Source organism: Sturnira hondurensis, unplaced genomic scaffold, assembly GCF_014824575.4.
Source record: "Sturnira hondurensis isolate 20B ecotype Veracruz unplaced genomic scaffold, ASM1482457v3 Scaffold0025370, whole genome shotgun sequence".
NCBI lineage: Eukaryota > Metazoa > Chordata > Mammalia > Chiroptera > Phyllostomidae > Sturnira > Sturnira hondurensis.
Genome location: NW_028098001.1, coordinates 4,857,934 through 4,874,151, shown reverse-complemented (window position 1 = coordinate 4,874,151; position 16,218 = coordinate 4,857,934). Strand labels below are relative to the sequence as shown.

General features: G+C 43.9%; 1 pseudogene; it reads left to right on the top strand.

Annotated features, from left to right (window-relative positions):
- The first annotated feature begins 14,001 nt into the window (after nt 1–14,001).
- LOC118982426 (uncharacterized) lies at nt 14,002–14,095 on the top strand (annotated as a pseudogene).
- The last annotated feature ends 2,123 nt before the right edge of the window (nt 14,096–16,218 follow it).

The following is a 16,218-nucleotide window of genomic DNA, read 5'->3' as shown; positions in this document are numbered from 1 at the left end:
GGGTACATATCTGGGTTGTGGGTTTAAGCCCCAGGCAGGGCATGTACGGGAGACAACCCATCAATGTTTCTCTCTCACACTGATGTTTCTCTCTTTTCTTTTCTCTCTCAAAGCAATGAAAAAATGTCCTTGGATGAGGATGAAACCAAAATTAAAGATGCATTCTCCCTGCCTCGCCACATGCTCTGGATCCTCCTGCCCTCTTCCTGAGCTTTACTTTTGTTTCTCCACCAGCTTCTCATCTAACATGCCATACCGTAGGTGCTCATTGATTGGGTCTGTAGGCTGTGTCTCCTGCCAGAATGTAGACTCCAGGAAGGTAGGCTCTGCTTCGTTCACGGATGCCTCCTGAGCACCTAGACCAGTACCTGGTGCACATTATTTCTAACAAATCATAGTTGACCAAAGAATGGGAGCTGTAGCCTGATGTATGGTCTAGAGAAGGACAGAGAAGCAGTATGTACAGAGAGAGGGAAGAAACAGACTTACAGGTAGAGGTAAAAGGGGAAGAGCTTTATCTCTGGGTCCCAATCCCTTCTCAAGAAGGGACCGAGCCTGCTTTCTGCCCTTGGGTTTCTGAGTCCTGGGAAAAAATTGCTATTCTTTCCCCTTAAGCTAGCTGCAGTTGATTTCCATGACTTGCATCAAAAGGGGCTTGATTAATTATACAAACAGACAAAAATTCCTAGAGCTTACATTCTGGTAGAGGGAGACAGGCAATGAAAAATAAATGAAATTTATAGTATGTCACATAAAGATGAGAACCAGGGAAAATTAAATCAGAAAAGAGTAATCAGGGATTTCTAGGAAAGCATTTAAAATTCTTTTTTTAATTATAGTTTATTGATTATACTACTATAGTTGCCCCAGTTTTCCCCCCTTTGCTCCTCTCCACCCAGCAATCCCTACTCTCTCAAGCAATCCCCACACCATATGTTCATTTCCATGGGTTGTGGGTGTAAGTTCTATGGCCACTCCATTTTGTTATTGTAATTTACATCCCCATAGCTATTCTGTAACTACCTATTTGTACTTCTTAATTCCCTCACATATTCACCTATTCTCCTCTAGCCCCTCCCATGTATAAACTACCAAATGCTCTCCATATCCATGATTCTGTCTCTGTTCTTATTTGCTTAGTTTGTTTTTTAGATTCAATTGTTGGTAGATTTATATTTTTTGCCATTTTATTGTTCATAGTTTTGATGTTCTTCTTTTTCTTAAATAAGTCCTTTAACATTTCATATAATAATGGTTTGGTGATGATAAACTCCTTTAGTTTTTTCTTGTCTGGGAAGTTCTTTATCTGCCCTTCAATTCTAAATGAGAGCTTTGCTGGGTAAAGCAATCTTGCCTTAGGTCCCTGCTTTCCATGACTTTGAATATTTCTTGGCAATCCCTTCTAGCCTGCAAAGTTACTTTTGAGAAATCAGCTGACAGTCTTACAGGAAGTCCCCTGTAGGTAACTAACTGCTTTTCTCTTGCTGCTTTTAAGATTCTTTCTTTATCTTTAACCTTTGGCATTTTAATTATGATGTGTCTTAGAGTAGACCTCTTTACATCCATCTTGTTTGAGACTCTCTATGCTTCCTGGGCTTGCATTTCTATTTCCTTCACAAAATTAGGAAAGTTTTCTTTCATTTTTATTTGTTTCAAATAGAATTCCAATTTCTAGCTCTTTCACTTCTCTTTATGGCACCCCATGATGTGAATGTTGGACCTCTTGGAATTGTCCCAGAGGCTGCTTATACTATGCTCATTTTTTTTTATTCTGTTATCTTCTTATTGTTCGGATTGGTTGTTTTTTGCTCCCTTAAGTTTCATACTATCGGCTTGACTCTTGACTTCATCCACTCTGCTGTTGTTTCTCTGTAAGTTTTTCTTTATTTCAACTCGTGTATCTTTTGTTTCTGACTGCATTTTTATGCTGTTGAGGTCCTCACTAAGTTCTTTGAACATCCTCCTAACCAGTGTTTTGAACTATACATCTGATAGATTGCTTATCTTCATTTTGTTTAGTTATTTTTCTGGAGTTTTGATCTGTTCTTTCATTTGGGCCATATTTCTTTGTCTCCTCATTTTGGAAGCCTCTCTGTGTTTGTTTCTATGTATTAGGTAGAGCTGCTATGACCCCCTGTTTTGGTAGCATGGCCTAATGTGTTAGGTGTCTTGAAGGGTCCAGTGGCACAGCCTTCCCTACCTAGCACCAAAGCTGAGTACTTAAGGTGCACTCTTCTTATGGGCTGAGTACATCCTCCTCTTGTAGTTGAACTTTGATTCCTGTTGACAGGTCAATGTGAGGGATTATTTAGGCCAGTAAGCTGCAAGGACTGTTTGTGACCACTGATCACAAACCTCTGCCCTCTGTGGTGTATCAGCTGTGTGGGGGTAGGGTGGTGGTACTCTGGCATAGTCTGTAGTTGTCCACTGAGTGTGCAGGTTCTGGGGTTTCCCAGGTGGTAGAGGCTAAGGTCAGCTACCACCTGTGTTCTGAGCCATGCTTCTGGGCCATGCTGCCTGAGCTGTAAAGCAATCTGAGATGGCTGCTCCTTGTGCTGGGCTTGGAGATTCCCAGGAGAAGCCTAGTTGTGAATCTAGGCTGGCTGCTAGTAGTTCTAGGCATGGAGCTACTTAGCAAGAGGTATGGGGTTTAGGGGCTTTCTGAGGCTAACTGTTGCTTGTTTGAGAAGATTTAGGAGGTTGTGAAGCATGAGCCAAGACCAGGCATTTATACAGAGAAGTCACTGTTAACAGCTTGGATGAGCCTGTAAGTTGGGTGGTATAGAGTTTCAGGGGATCTTCAGGGTGGGTCAAACAGTGTTAGCCAGGTTGATGGAGTCTCGGATATGGCACTAGCTTGCCAGCTCTGTGGATCTGTTGGGGAAGGTTCAGAAAACAATGGCCTCTGCCTGCCTTTCTTTATTGAAAAAAACTGCCTCCCAGCTTCTGCCTTGATTCCAGACACTTCAGTTCCTCCCTGTGCGCCGTGGTGCCTTTCAAGTTGCTACCCTGGTGCTGGAGCTTAGAGGGAGTGAGTCTGAGTAAGTACGTGGTGGGTTCTTTAAGAGGAACTGCTTGGGACTCCAGAAGTTTCTTCCATTGACTCAGTCCCCACTGGTTTTTGCAGCCAGAAGTTATGGTGACTTAATTTCATGGTATTGGAACCCTATGCTGGGGTCCTGATGTGGGTCTGGGGCTTTTTGCTCCTGAGATATTCCTCCTAAATTTTTGTTCACCACACATAGATGTGGGACCAGCCCATTCCACTTTCCTGTCCCTCCTACCAGTCTGGATGGATGTGTTTTTATTTTAATTCTGTAGTTGTGAGACTTCCATTCAACTCGATTTCTGATGGTTCCAAATGACGGTTGTTCTTTATTGTAGCTTTAATTTTGATGTGGTTGTGTGTGGAGGCAAACCATACCTACCTATGTCACCATCTTGATTATAGTCAGCACTCTCATTTAAAATTCTAAATAGAGCCTTCTTAAAATTCTCAGGGAAAGCCCCTCCCCCATGAATGTGATGTTTGTGCCAAAACCCGAGGCAGATGAGAAAGCAAACTACAATGGTATGTGGGGAGGAGCATTCCAGGCAGAGGGGACAGTAAACACAATGCCTCTGAGACAAGTGTGAGAAAGGTCCAGGAGGCCAGTATGGAGGAGCTCTGTATGTAGAGAGGAGGCAGGAGGACAGAGAGGCAAATGGATGGGGAGCAAAGGGCCCCGTGCATTGCAGGAACTTTGACTTTTACCCTGAGGGAGATTAGAAAACCCCTGGGGTTTTCAGTAGAGTTTTAATAGTTTCAAATCCCACTATCTGTTGTAGATCAGTGTGGGGTTGTGGTGGGCAGGGTGGAAGCAGGAATCCCAGAAAGGAGCTACTGCAATAATCCTGGAGAGAGAAGGTGACTCTGAACAGGGTGGCAGTGAGGAGCTGGTGAGAAGTGGCCCAGTTCCACATATAGAAGGCAGAGCTGTGCCTCCAACACCTAAGACCCCATTCCCTGGAACAGTGTATTATTTTCTCTGGGCTGTGTGAGAACAGCTGGGCTGTTGATCCACTGTACCCTGCCCAGCCCCAGCCTGCCCCTGTGCACCCCAGCCGTGGCCTCTCCTTAGACTGAGTGAGACTGAGAGACCCTCATTAAATAAAGCCCTTTTGCTTTAAAAAGAATAAAGTACCTAGTAATAAATCTAGCCAAGAATGTAAAAAGCCTATACTCAAAAAATTTATAAGACACTGAAGAAAGAAACTGAAGAAAATACAAATAAATGGGAGCATATACTATATTCTGGGATAGGAAGAATCAACATTATTAAAATATCCATGCAACTCAAAGCAATCTATAGATTTGACACAATTTCTATCAAGATTCCAATGGCACATTTCATAGAACTAAAACAAATATTTCAAAAATTTATCCAGAACCACAGAAGGCCCTGCATAGCAACAGCAATCCTGAGAGAGAAAAACAAAACTGGACAAATGATGCTACCTAATATCAGACTATATTATAAGGCCATAGTAATTAAAACAGCATGATACTGGCATAAAAACAGACACAGAGATCAATGGAACAGACTACAGGGCCCAGAATCAAACCCACACCTTTATAGTCAATTTTATTACACAGAGGAAGCAAGCACATACCATGGGCTAAAGACAGTTTCTTCAATAAGTGATGTTGGAGAAATTGTACAGACACATGTAGAAAAATGAAAATCCACCTCCTTCTTATACCACACACAAGAATAAGTTCAAAATGGATTAAAGACCTAAATATTAGACCTGAAATCATAAAAGTCCTAGAAGAAAACATAGGCAGTAAAATCTCAGACATTGCTCACAGAAATATTTTGTCTGCTATATCTCCCCAGGCAAGGGAAACAAAAGAAAAATAAGCAAATGGGACTATATCAAACTAAAAAGTTTTTGCACAGCAAAGGAGGTCACTAACAAGATAAAAAGAAAACCCATGAAATGGGAGAATATATTTGCCAAAACATCTGATAAGGGGTTAATATCCAATATTTATAAATAACTTACAAAACTCTGCAAAAAAAAGCAAAACAGACACTTCTCCTAAGAGGACTTGAAGATGGCCAATAGACATATGAAAAGATGCTCAATGTCACTAATCATCAGAAAAATGCAAATTAAAACTACAATTAGATACCACCTCACACCTGTGAGAATGGCCATCATCAATAAATCAACAAACAATAAGTGCAGGCAAGGATGTGGAGAAAGAGGAACCCTCCTGTGCTGTTGGTGGGATGCAGACTGGTGCAGCCCCTGTGGAAAGCAGTATGGAGATACCTCCAAAAATTAAAAATGGCTCTGCCTTTTGACCCAATAATCCTGGTTCTGGAAATATATCCAAGGAAACCCGAAACACTAATTTGAAAAAACATAAGCACCCCTATGTTCATGGTGGCCTTATTTACAATCGCCAAGATATGGAAACAGCATCAGTAGATGTGTGGGGCAACTACACATCTACCACAGGGACAGTCACACAGTGGAATACTACTTGGCCATAAAAAGAAGAAAATTGTACTCTTTGGGGTAGTATGGATGGACCTGGAGAACATTGTGCTGAAATAAGTGACATAAGCCATCAGAGAAAGACAAATACCATACGCTTTCACTCCTATGTGAAATCTAATGAACAAACTGAACTAACAGGGAAAACAGATATAGACTCATAGATGGAGAGCAAGATGACAGCTAGTGGGGCCAGGGGTGGGGGGCATTTAGGGTGGAAGGATCGATCAAAAAGGAAAAAGGACTCATAGACATGGACAGCAGTGTGGTGATTGCAGGGAGGAGGAGGTATAAGGGGGGTTAGATGGTTATTAAAATTAATTGATAAATAAATAAATAAAGCCCTGGTGAATCTGCATTCCTCTCTCAGCCTGAGTCTCCTTGGTGGCTGTGTTCTGAAAGGGGAGATTTTCCCTGTGGCATAGGAAACACAGACCAGGCGCCATAAAAGTTGTGTTTGACTCCGATTCAGACCTCAATTTTCTCATCTGCGAATGAGGTGCTTTACTTCCAGGATCACTCTTGGGCCCGTCTTGCTCTAACAGGCTGTAATTCTGCAGTTCTGAAGATTGAGGGAGTTCGTCACTGAACCCAGGTCCAAACCAAATGCTGCATCGTAAGTCATCGAATATGTAGTCCATCATGCTGATGTTGGCTGAAATGATGCAAGGAGCTGTGCCCTGCCTGGGGCCCTCAGCTGCTAGGCATGAAAATGGTCTGTGGTAAATATGATGAACTGGAAAGAGAACATGTTATAGAACTGAAAGCTTAGGTTCCATTTATCTAAAACAAACAAACAAGATGAATAATATGCACCACAGGGTTAGCAAGTATGCTTTTCTGAGAAGAAAGATTGTAGATTTTATTTTTTATTCCTGGAACTATTCTACATTTTCCAAATCTTTCAATATAATTTTGTATATATGTAAATTTATATACATTCCTAAGTGTGGTCTTCACATTTCTTTTTGTACTTTAATGCCCCCCAGAACCCGCTTTGCTCTTCCCACCTTTGCAGTCTTGGTGCGCCTCCCTCCCCATAGCCAGCAACAGATTTTCTACAGCGAACATCAGTTATTACCTTGGTGATGCAGAAATCAGCCACATGCCGATCAATCATCCACTCATTCCTTTAAAAGATGACTCCAAGGCCAATCCTTGAAGTCTCTGCCTACCATGGGAAACATCTGGGCTCTGACCTGTTTTGGGTGGGCCAGGAAAAGGTGTGGATGACAGTGTTAGAGAGAAGAGCATGGGGATATTTTTGTTATTTGTGTCCTAAGTAAGTGTCAAAAACCTTAGCCTGAATAGGGTCATCTGTAAAATGACCAGGCAGCTTTGAGAGAGGAGCTTTAGATTCTCCTACCAGACTAACTCAGGGCAAATTTCCACTGGGCCTACAGGGTGCTAACAAGTAGTTCTTGTGAAGGGACCAGGGAGGCTGCTGAGAGATTGGGCCTGGGGCAAGCCAGTTCCTGAGGCGACCTACCTTATCATTTGACACAGAAATTGTGGTTGAGAGATCCCCAACTGGTCACCCAGCCTAGAAAGCAAGGCTGTGGCAGGCAGGCCTCACCAGCCAGGCACAGGATGTCTGAAGGGCCCCAGGAGACCCAGCAGGATGTTGACGGGGTCACTTCCTGCTGAGGAGAGTCACCCTGAGACTCAGAGCTCTGAGCTCGGGGCTGCCTCTGTCCTTTGAGTCTCCTGGAACACATGTTGTCATAAATGCCTATATTCACATGCATGTGTCTGTGTATACGGTTTCCTTGAGGACTTCTGACTGGGACTTTGATGGCAGCAAGAAGAAAGGCTCGTGTGAACTGGGATGTATGAATATTGTATGTGAGAGCAGCTCAGATCCCAGGGAGAAGGTCGGGGCGCCTGGGGCAGACATGCTGAAAAGCGTGAAATGACACAGCCCAATACTGGAGAGAGTAGACACAAACACAGACTAAAGCCCTGGTGAACAGTCACCCTGTCCCCTCTCTTTGCAGGCCAGCGAACTGCGCCCAGGGCATTACAGACCAAGCCCCCATTATTTAGCAGCTCCGCGACAACAGAGCAGACCCGGGCACGTGTGCCTGCCTGAGTCTTCAGGTGACAGTGTTTACTTGAAATAGAGGAATTTAGACCTTCATTCTTCTTTTGTCACAATAAAACTAAATGTTACTGGTTTCTCCAAGGCAAATTGTTATGACTTCCTTTACCCTTTCTCTATGAAAAACTTGAGTTTTTCAGTTCAGAAAATAGATTGCATCTTTCTCTGTTTGGGGAAGGGGTGGTGGTGTTCCCCCTTAGGCTATTTGTGATAAACCTCCAGTGAATTTTCTCCTTAAGGCCTTCAGGGTAGACTCAGAACTTCAATGTAGGCTTCAAGTTTTTCCTAGAGGATTTGCCACATAAACAAGCTCTCAAAACACCTTGAAGGACTTTTCTGGGGTCAACATGCCACGAAGCCGAGATTCTCAGCAGCTGCAGCAGCAAGAGCACATGTTCACAGACCACGAGTCTCTCTCCTTGAAGGTCACCGAATGTGCCAGAGGACTTCCTCCTTATTTTGCAGGCCTACCGGGGTCAGTGGCGGCTGTGTTAACAGTTTTTAAAAAATAATTTATATTCAGAGAAATTGCCCTAATTTGTGTGAATCACAAGGAAAATCTGCAGGCCAAGGGGAAAGTTGAAACAAAGGAGTTTAAAAAAGACAACTTCAAATAGTGCATACATTAAAATAAGGCAGCTACCAAGATCTCGTAACTAACATACCAAACCCTGGTGCACACGTTACTAGCAGAGGCTCATTAAAAGTATTTGGTATTGACCATTTGATGGACAGGTGTTCTTCTGAAGTGCTGGAAAAACACTGTATTCTCAAATGGTGATAAAATACCTCTTTACTCTCATTAATTAAAAAAGAAACTATTGAGTTGTCACTGAGCAGTTTTACTACCATAGACGGACCTGGGAAATGGAATTATCATGAACTCCAAACCCTCCTCCCAGTGTCTGGGAAATTTTTTTTCTGAGGGAGCATTCCCAGGCTCTCCGTCCTCTGAGACGCCCTTGGTTCTCCAACCCTGGCTGACATAGGAAACATGTGTGTCCTCCTTTATTAAGGAAAACAATAAGACAGATTCTCTTTGGAAATAAATAATGGATGGAAAAATCAAGGAAGCCGCACTTTTGAGCTATCCCTCCTTTTTAGTTTTCACCTGGATATAGAAATCCATTGAGGGCAGCCCACTCTGTCTGATAAGGAGGCAGAAGGGAAAATGGTAAATCTAGAATGCTTGTAATAAAAAAAAAGGATTGCATTCCATAGGCAAAGGAGAGTCTCTGCGTTGCTCCCACACTGTGTGATTCTCCTTCCTCTTCACTTCTGGTTGCCCTCAGGACCCCCGACCTCCGCTGGCCCGGAGGGGTACCGTGAGTCTGCGGCAGTCCACGCCCCACCTCTCAGCCAACGACCCCAGGACGCACCATCCCCTCTGTGCTGTCCCATCATCGCCTTCGTGAACAACAGTGTGTTCTGTTTGAGCATTGTTTTATAGATAGTTTGCTCTAGAAGAGAGAGTGGCCTTTTTATAAACTTGCTCCTGGCATGAACCAAGATATTTTGTGACTCTCAGCTCTTCTAGACTGCAGTGTGTGTGTCGGAGAGCCAGCGGCGAAAGCAATGGTTGCTAGGGGAACGATTGAATTGCTGACACAGAGACATACTACATGACTGAGAACTCTTTTTTCTTCTCCTGCCACATGGAAGAGAAAGCAGATGAGTCAGAGGGAATGGAGGACGGCCCTTTCTGCCCCCTTAGAAAGCTAAAAGCCTATTAGCCTACAGTGAGAATGTCCAGTGGTGGTAAAGGCTGAGAAAAGCTGAAACCAGCTGGAAGGTCGGGGGTAAGTTTCTGAAGCCTGAGGGTGAAGGTGTGACACAGGACGAGCTGAAAGGAAAAAGCCACCTGCTAAGGTGACTGGCATTAGTAGTTGATGACGAAGTGCAGAAGGCACTTATTCCACATAGACATGTGTTTCCTTGAACACTGTCTCCTGCGTACTGGGGAGTGGTTTTGAATGGATGGATTCATTCACTCCTGTACCATCCAGTACAGGATGAGACCTGTTTGAGACCCTGTTGTATGTTTGAGCACCTTTTTGGGGAATATCATTTACATACCCTAAAGTCCATGCATTGTAACGAGGTAGTTCAATGACCTTTTTTTAACATAGCTTTACAGAGCCCTGCAGTTGTTCCTTCAATCCAGTTTTCAGACACTGCCATCTCCCTTTGTCCATTCCTACTCATCCTGCCCCTAGCCCCAGGCAACTGCTGATCTGTGTCCTCTCTAGACTGACCTTTTCTAGACATTTTGTTTAAATTGCATCACATGATCTATAGTCTTCTGTGTCTGGCTTATTCCATTTCACATAATGTTTTTGAGATTAATCCATGTTGATCCACATGTCGGTAGCTTGTTCTTTTCTAAATATTAAGCAATATTCCACTGTACACCTACACCATGTTTTGTTTACCCATTCACCAGTAGATGGACATCTGGGCTGTTTCCAGTTCAGGGTGATCACGTGGCCATGAACATGCACACACAGACCTCTGGGTGGACATAGGTTTTCATGTCCCTTGGGTGCATGCCCAGGATAACTATTGGATCACCTAGTAACTATTTCTTACCTTTTTAAAGAACCGCCAAAGTGTTTCTAAGGTGGTTTTACTATTTTCCGTTCCCGTCAGTGATACATGAGGGTTCCAGCTTGTCTGCACCCATGGTCTACATTTGGCATGTCAGTCTTTTCAGTTACAGCCATTCTGATGGGTGCGGAGTGGCACCTCATTATAATTTTTAAATTGCATTTTCCTAATGACTAAGGATGTCGAGCATCTTTTCACGTTCCAAATGTTTTTTATTAGGAAGAATATTCAAAGTATTTTTGACTGGGAAATATGAAAAACAAAAAAGTGATTGATTAAAGCACATGGTTTTCATCGTAAACTATCTGCATCAGAATCACTCAGAGTATTTGCTCAACGTGCAAGTCCCTCTAGCCTACAGAATCTACGTCTGGAGAAGGAGTCCAGAGACCACATTTTCTAACTGTCCCCATGCGGGGCGATTTTTGTGCACACTGGGATTGGAGAGCCATCACCCTAAACCCAAGGCCCTTCGGCTCCGCTGGTGGCCATTCACTGACTGACATTCAGGCATCCCCACCACCTGGAGGCCTAAGTGACGAGTAGCCCTGACGAAACGTTTGCCTGGAGCATTCTGAACTTAGAGTGAAAACCTTCAGGAAAACCATTTTTCCGATTCCAGATTCTTTTCTCTGAAAATAGAAAAATGAGAATTCATCAGACGCATCATACAGAATCCTTGAGAGCTGTTACTACACAGAGAATTGCAAGAACGCGGATCCCCGCTCCTCTCTAAAGGGGCCAGAACTGAGTGCTCTGAGTTCAGACAGGAAACACAGTCTCAGCTGAGTTCACAAAACATTAGCCATTTTTTGGCAAGGAAAACTCTGTTTTAGTATCATTCCCACAAGGAAAGCTTTAATGTTATCATTAAGTTAACGAAAAACTCATCAGCACCTGGCTGTAATTTATCCACCCCAGGCAGGGAGTCGTGGTCTGCGGTGGATGCAGGTGTCTTAATCGGAGTCACCGCTCCTCTGATACTCACCTGTGCAGGCCGATGGCCCCGAGAGCGCTTAAACACTGCTCTCAGACTAGGGGTTTGTCATCACTGCTAAGTCCTGCTTTATGCAGGACTCTGAAAGTGCTGCTGCTGTTACCCCCCAAAACAAGAATGAAACCACCAAGGCCATGGCCAGGCCAGGCTTTGGGAGGAAATTTCACTTTGAAAGAAAGATGTAGGACTCAGAGGGACACATTCTTTGGACACCATGAGGATGGCTCAAAGCAGAAATTGTTAGTAAAACAGGCAGGAAAGGGTTCCAAGACCTTAGAGTGGAGGTGGGGCTGGTGTTCTGGAATCTTACCGAGAAGCTGCCTTTGTTTTTATAAACGAAAGGCTAAAAAGGAACTCCTTCTATTTGTACTTCAAACTAGTTTAAAACACATCAGGATAGGTGTGTGTGTGTACATATATGTATCCAGACACACAACCAACATCCCACCCAGATGCCCTCCCTCCGCCTGCTACTTCCACGTGAGTGGCCGGTGTCCACTCACGTGGACAGTGTCCTGGGCAGCTGGTGCAGCCCTGTGCCGCTGTGTCCCTCCAGGGACACTCAGAACACGCACCTGTGATGCCAGGACGGAGCGCTGCCTCTCCCCGCGACTCTTTGCGGGGATCTTTCCCTCCACGTGTCTACTCAGAAGCACTGGGGAGTAGAATTGCTTCGTGAGAACCCAGAAATGCAAACATTAGTGGCATTACTAGGCACTGCGAACGGGAACAATCAGCACACCTTTGTGATGAAGGCACACTGAACGTGAAACAACTTGAGAATAGAGTAAAATGGGCCTATTATTCTTCGACTTAATTAAGTGCACATAATATATTCAATGTGCTTTTGCCAAACCATATATTTATCTGTGCTGTTTGAGATGAGGGCGGGGCCACCCCTAAGCCAGACCCGTTCACACCAAGCCCAGAGTGAAAGGAACAGTTAGTTCCTTCCAGTGGACGGGAGCTAGCTCAATTGCACAATATTTGTACACAGGTAAAGTGATGCCAATAACACTGAGGTATTTTTTTAATAGTCACAGGTTTTTATAGAAATTGGTGATAGAGAAATGGACCATCTGAAATAATGCATTTAGTAGTGTGACTTTCTCCCCCTTTAATTAAGTCCAAATCATGGACATTCTGTTCCCTGTGTTTACCCAGATGGTAAACTACACACTTTGGTTGGAAGTGAGGCTTAAAATTGGCACACAGTTAGAATTTCTGTCCTACTAATATAAAAATGTCAAGCGGCCTGTTAATAATTTTACATTTTCAAAAGACCATGAAACTCTTTTCCAACTTGTCTATCCATATTATTTTTAAATGTGATCTGCATAGTTATCATTAACAGCCACCCTCTGGGGAGTGAGTAACCAGTGACTCAAAACTGTCATTAGAGCTTGAAGGGACTGTAGAGATGATCTGGGGCGGAGGTATCACTCCCTCCCCACAGGGCAGGCAAACCCTGGTCTTCTGACTCCTCCTCCCGGCCTGGCCCTGCATCTCTTGAGGGTTGGCAAACAGCCGTGGTGAGGAGCTGGGTTGGGCGGATGGCCTGTCCTAGTCCCCCACCAGCTCTCATTCAGCAGGGACTTCTTGTGGGCGCTGTTTTCTTCTGTCTGTCTCTCTCTCCCCGTCGGTCTTTCTCTCCATTTGTTTTCCCCCTAAGAGTCACCTGTGCTGTAATGCAAATATTCACTCTTCTTCCTTAGAGAAACTCTTCTGACCCCTGGAATGCACTAGTTGGCAGTGTCTTGTCACTCACATTTATAAAAGTGTTTCTGTTTCAACCTTGAATGTCTCCCATGGTAGGACTGTTTTGGGGCGGGGCAACTTTTAGATTGTGTGAAATTTTAGAATTTCTGAAAAGTTGCAGGGATAGTACAAAGAATTTCCATGTACCCTTTGCCCAGGTTCTGTAACAGCTAACAATTTCCAACCTTTGCTTTATCATTTTCTCTCACTGTATGTGCATATTTATTACAGTAGGTTTTTTGTCTGACCCATTTGAGAGTAAGTGGCAGAGTGATGCCCCTTTGCTCCTACAGTTCAGTGTGTATTTGACTGTAAAGAATACTGCACTTCAGTGCTGAGAAAAGAAAAAGGAGATAAGCAAAAGCAGCGAATTAAAACCCATCTGGGTTCTTACTACCCAGAAATAAATATTTTTGCTGTATATTCTTCCAGTTCTTTTCTATGCATGTATTCAATTTCTTCACACAAACATGGCATCATACAAACAGCTCTCAGCCCTGCTCCCGGAGGACACAACAGGGCCGTGGGAGAGCTCTGGTTCTGGAGTCAGCCTGGGTTCAAATCCTGTGTGTGCTGCTCACTACCTGTGTTCATTTCCTGTGGCTGCCATGACACATTACCGCAAACGGGGCGGCTAACACAGCAGAAATTTCTTCTCTCAGAGCTCAGGAGGCCAGAAGTCTGGTATCACAGTGCTGGCACAATTGGCTCCCTCTGCAGCTCCGAGGAAGGATCTGCCCCTTGCCTTTCTCTTCTTGTAGCTTCAGCTGGCTGCCCGCATCCTTCTGTGCTGCCCGGCTTGTAGACGTCCCACTCCCATCTCTGCCCCACCCCCTGACTCCCAGAGACTTGCGCCCTGGGTGCCTGTGGGTCCCAAACCACTCTCTCCTTTCTCATGTACAAGTGTCTGTCAGTGATGAATCCAGGACGATTTCCTCTTGAGAGTCTTAATTACCTCTGCAAAGGTCCTATTTCTAAATAAGGTCACATCGCTTCTCAGCCTTTTGGCTAAGATCAAGTGTAGTATCTGTTCTAAATAAGGTCACATCCTGAGGTTCCAGGTGGACATTTGGGGAGCCCTCTTTGCTTCAGTGTACTGGTACTGTGTTCATGGATCAGGAATCCTACCTCTGTGAGTGTCAAGTTCCTGGGGTGTGTTAAGGATTCAATGTGAAAATATACATAAAGTAAGTAGCACAGTACCTAGAACATAGTAAGCATTCAATAAATGGTAGCTATTGGTTATGGCAATCACATGACTGTAACATAATTTATTCAATCAATAACTTATTGGCTATTTAGTCCCCACACCTCCCCCTCATTTTTTATTAAGCTGTTAGTACACATCCTTGTGACTATTTCTGAAACTTTTTAATGTATTCATGATTATTTTCTTAGCATAATTTCCTTGGCCTAGGTCACACAATTACAAGGCTTTTGATTTAACAGTTCCTTTCTTGGGCTGCATGGTTTTATGATCGATTTTCATTGTTGATATTGGGATATTGTCTTTGCACAGGAGATCTAACTTAGTTTTCCCCATGTTGCCATTCCTGGAGAAACCCAGCATGCTAATGGTCTGACGATGTCGGTGCCTGTTCTCTAGGCGGCTGGCTCCTGATGGGAAGGAGCTCAGCGAGGCCTGAGAGGTCACACGGCAGGGTGCATGTCACTGAAGGCCGAGGCTAGGCGGGGGAGGGGCAGGTATCAAATCTGAAGCAAAGCCGCTGGATTCAGCAAAGCAGTTTTGAACACTCAGGTAAACGGTAAACCACATCTGTGGCAGGAAAACAGCCCACCACAAATAAGAGCCTAAAGCCCCAGCTGACACTTCAGCATTCATGTCTTAAGATATTGCTCAGCAGTTCAAACGTCCTGATTCAAAGCTCTCACCACACAGAGAGGAACCAGAGAGGCCATCTTTCCGGGGCAACCCTCAGGCCACAGACTCCAGCGGCCTTGTTAGTCCTGCCCCCTTCCTCTCCTTCCTCTTCCTTCTCCTCCTCCTCTGCACAAAGGGGAGTGGGATAGGCAGAGAAGGAGAGGCCCCTGTGCCTTGTTCCTGGCCGCAACCAGACTACTTTGGTTTTCAGTTTTAATCTTGCCGTTCATTATGTCAGAACTCAGAGAGGGTCATATAAATGCACCAACAAACTGAGTCAAGTAAGATGGCTAAAGGCCGGTGCACTAAAGGCTCTGGCTTTTGACAGTTTACTCCTGACGCAAATGCACAAACCGTCGGTCAGCTTATTTTGACCACAGTTAGAAAATATTGCCAGTGCAGGTGACCACACGTAGTATTTGAAAACATCTTGACAGTTTGGGGAGGGCAAAACAAAGAAACACACACACACACACACACACACACACACACGGCTTTACTGCTTCTCCCACACACAGCTAGTGTTCTTTGGATAGACAATCTTAAAAAAAAAATGACTGGAAGAGTTCCAAAAAGTCAAGAAGTTGGAGGTGAGTAGGTATACCTGAAAAATCTATATTTAGCTTTTCAAAGGGCTTGTGAAAACTTGTTTTTATTTTCTATATTTTGATTGTTGCGGGTTTGCACCCCTGGAGTTTCGTTTTGACTTTTTGGGTTAAATGAGTTTCAAAATGAAACTTGTCCAATTGTCAAAATTTCCCCCAAGTTTTCATTTAAAAACTGGAAGCTCTATTACTCCATAGGTTATGACTGTTAGTTTTTATCCAGAATTCCCTTCCTCTCCTTCTTGCAAACTACCTTTTTCCTATTGTTTGCTTCTTCTTTACCTAACGCCTTGGGAAACAATGAGCAGAGGCCAGGGAACGGTGGTTTAGACGTCCAAAGAGCCGAGCTCACATTCTTGCTTTTGGGTGGCAAAGCAGACCCCAGCAAATCTATGCCTCAGTTTCCCTGCTGGAGAAATGGAATGCAAACAAAATCTCCTTTTTATTTTTCAGTGGTGCCATAACCAGAAACCAAGTTGAACTTGTTTGTCAGTGAAGGAGCAATGTTCCTCCTGAGTAAAAGTTGTCATTATAGGAAGGGATTCATCACTCAAGTGTGTATATAAGCATTTGAAGTTTCAGGACCTGACATTGGAAGCTACAGAATGAATTGCCTGCCACACCAGGAGGGAATAGCCTTATGCACATGCATTGATTGGCAAAAAGAAGAATGAATTATTAAGCCAATCTATGATGCAATAATAAGGTAAATGAGCTA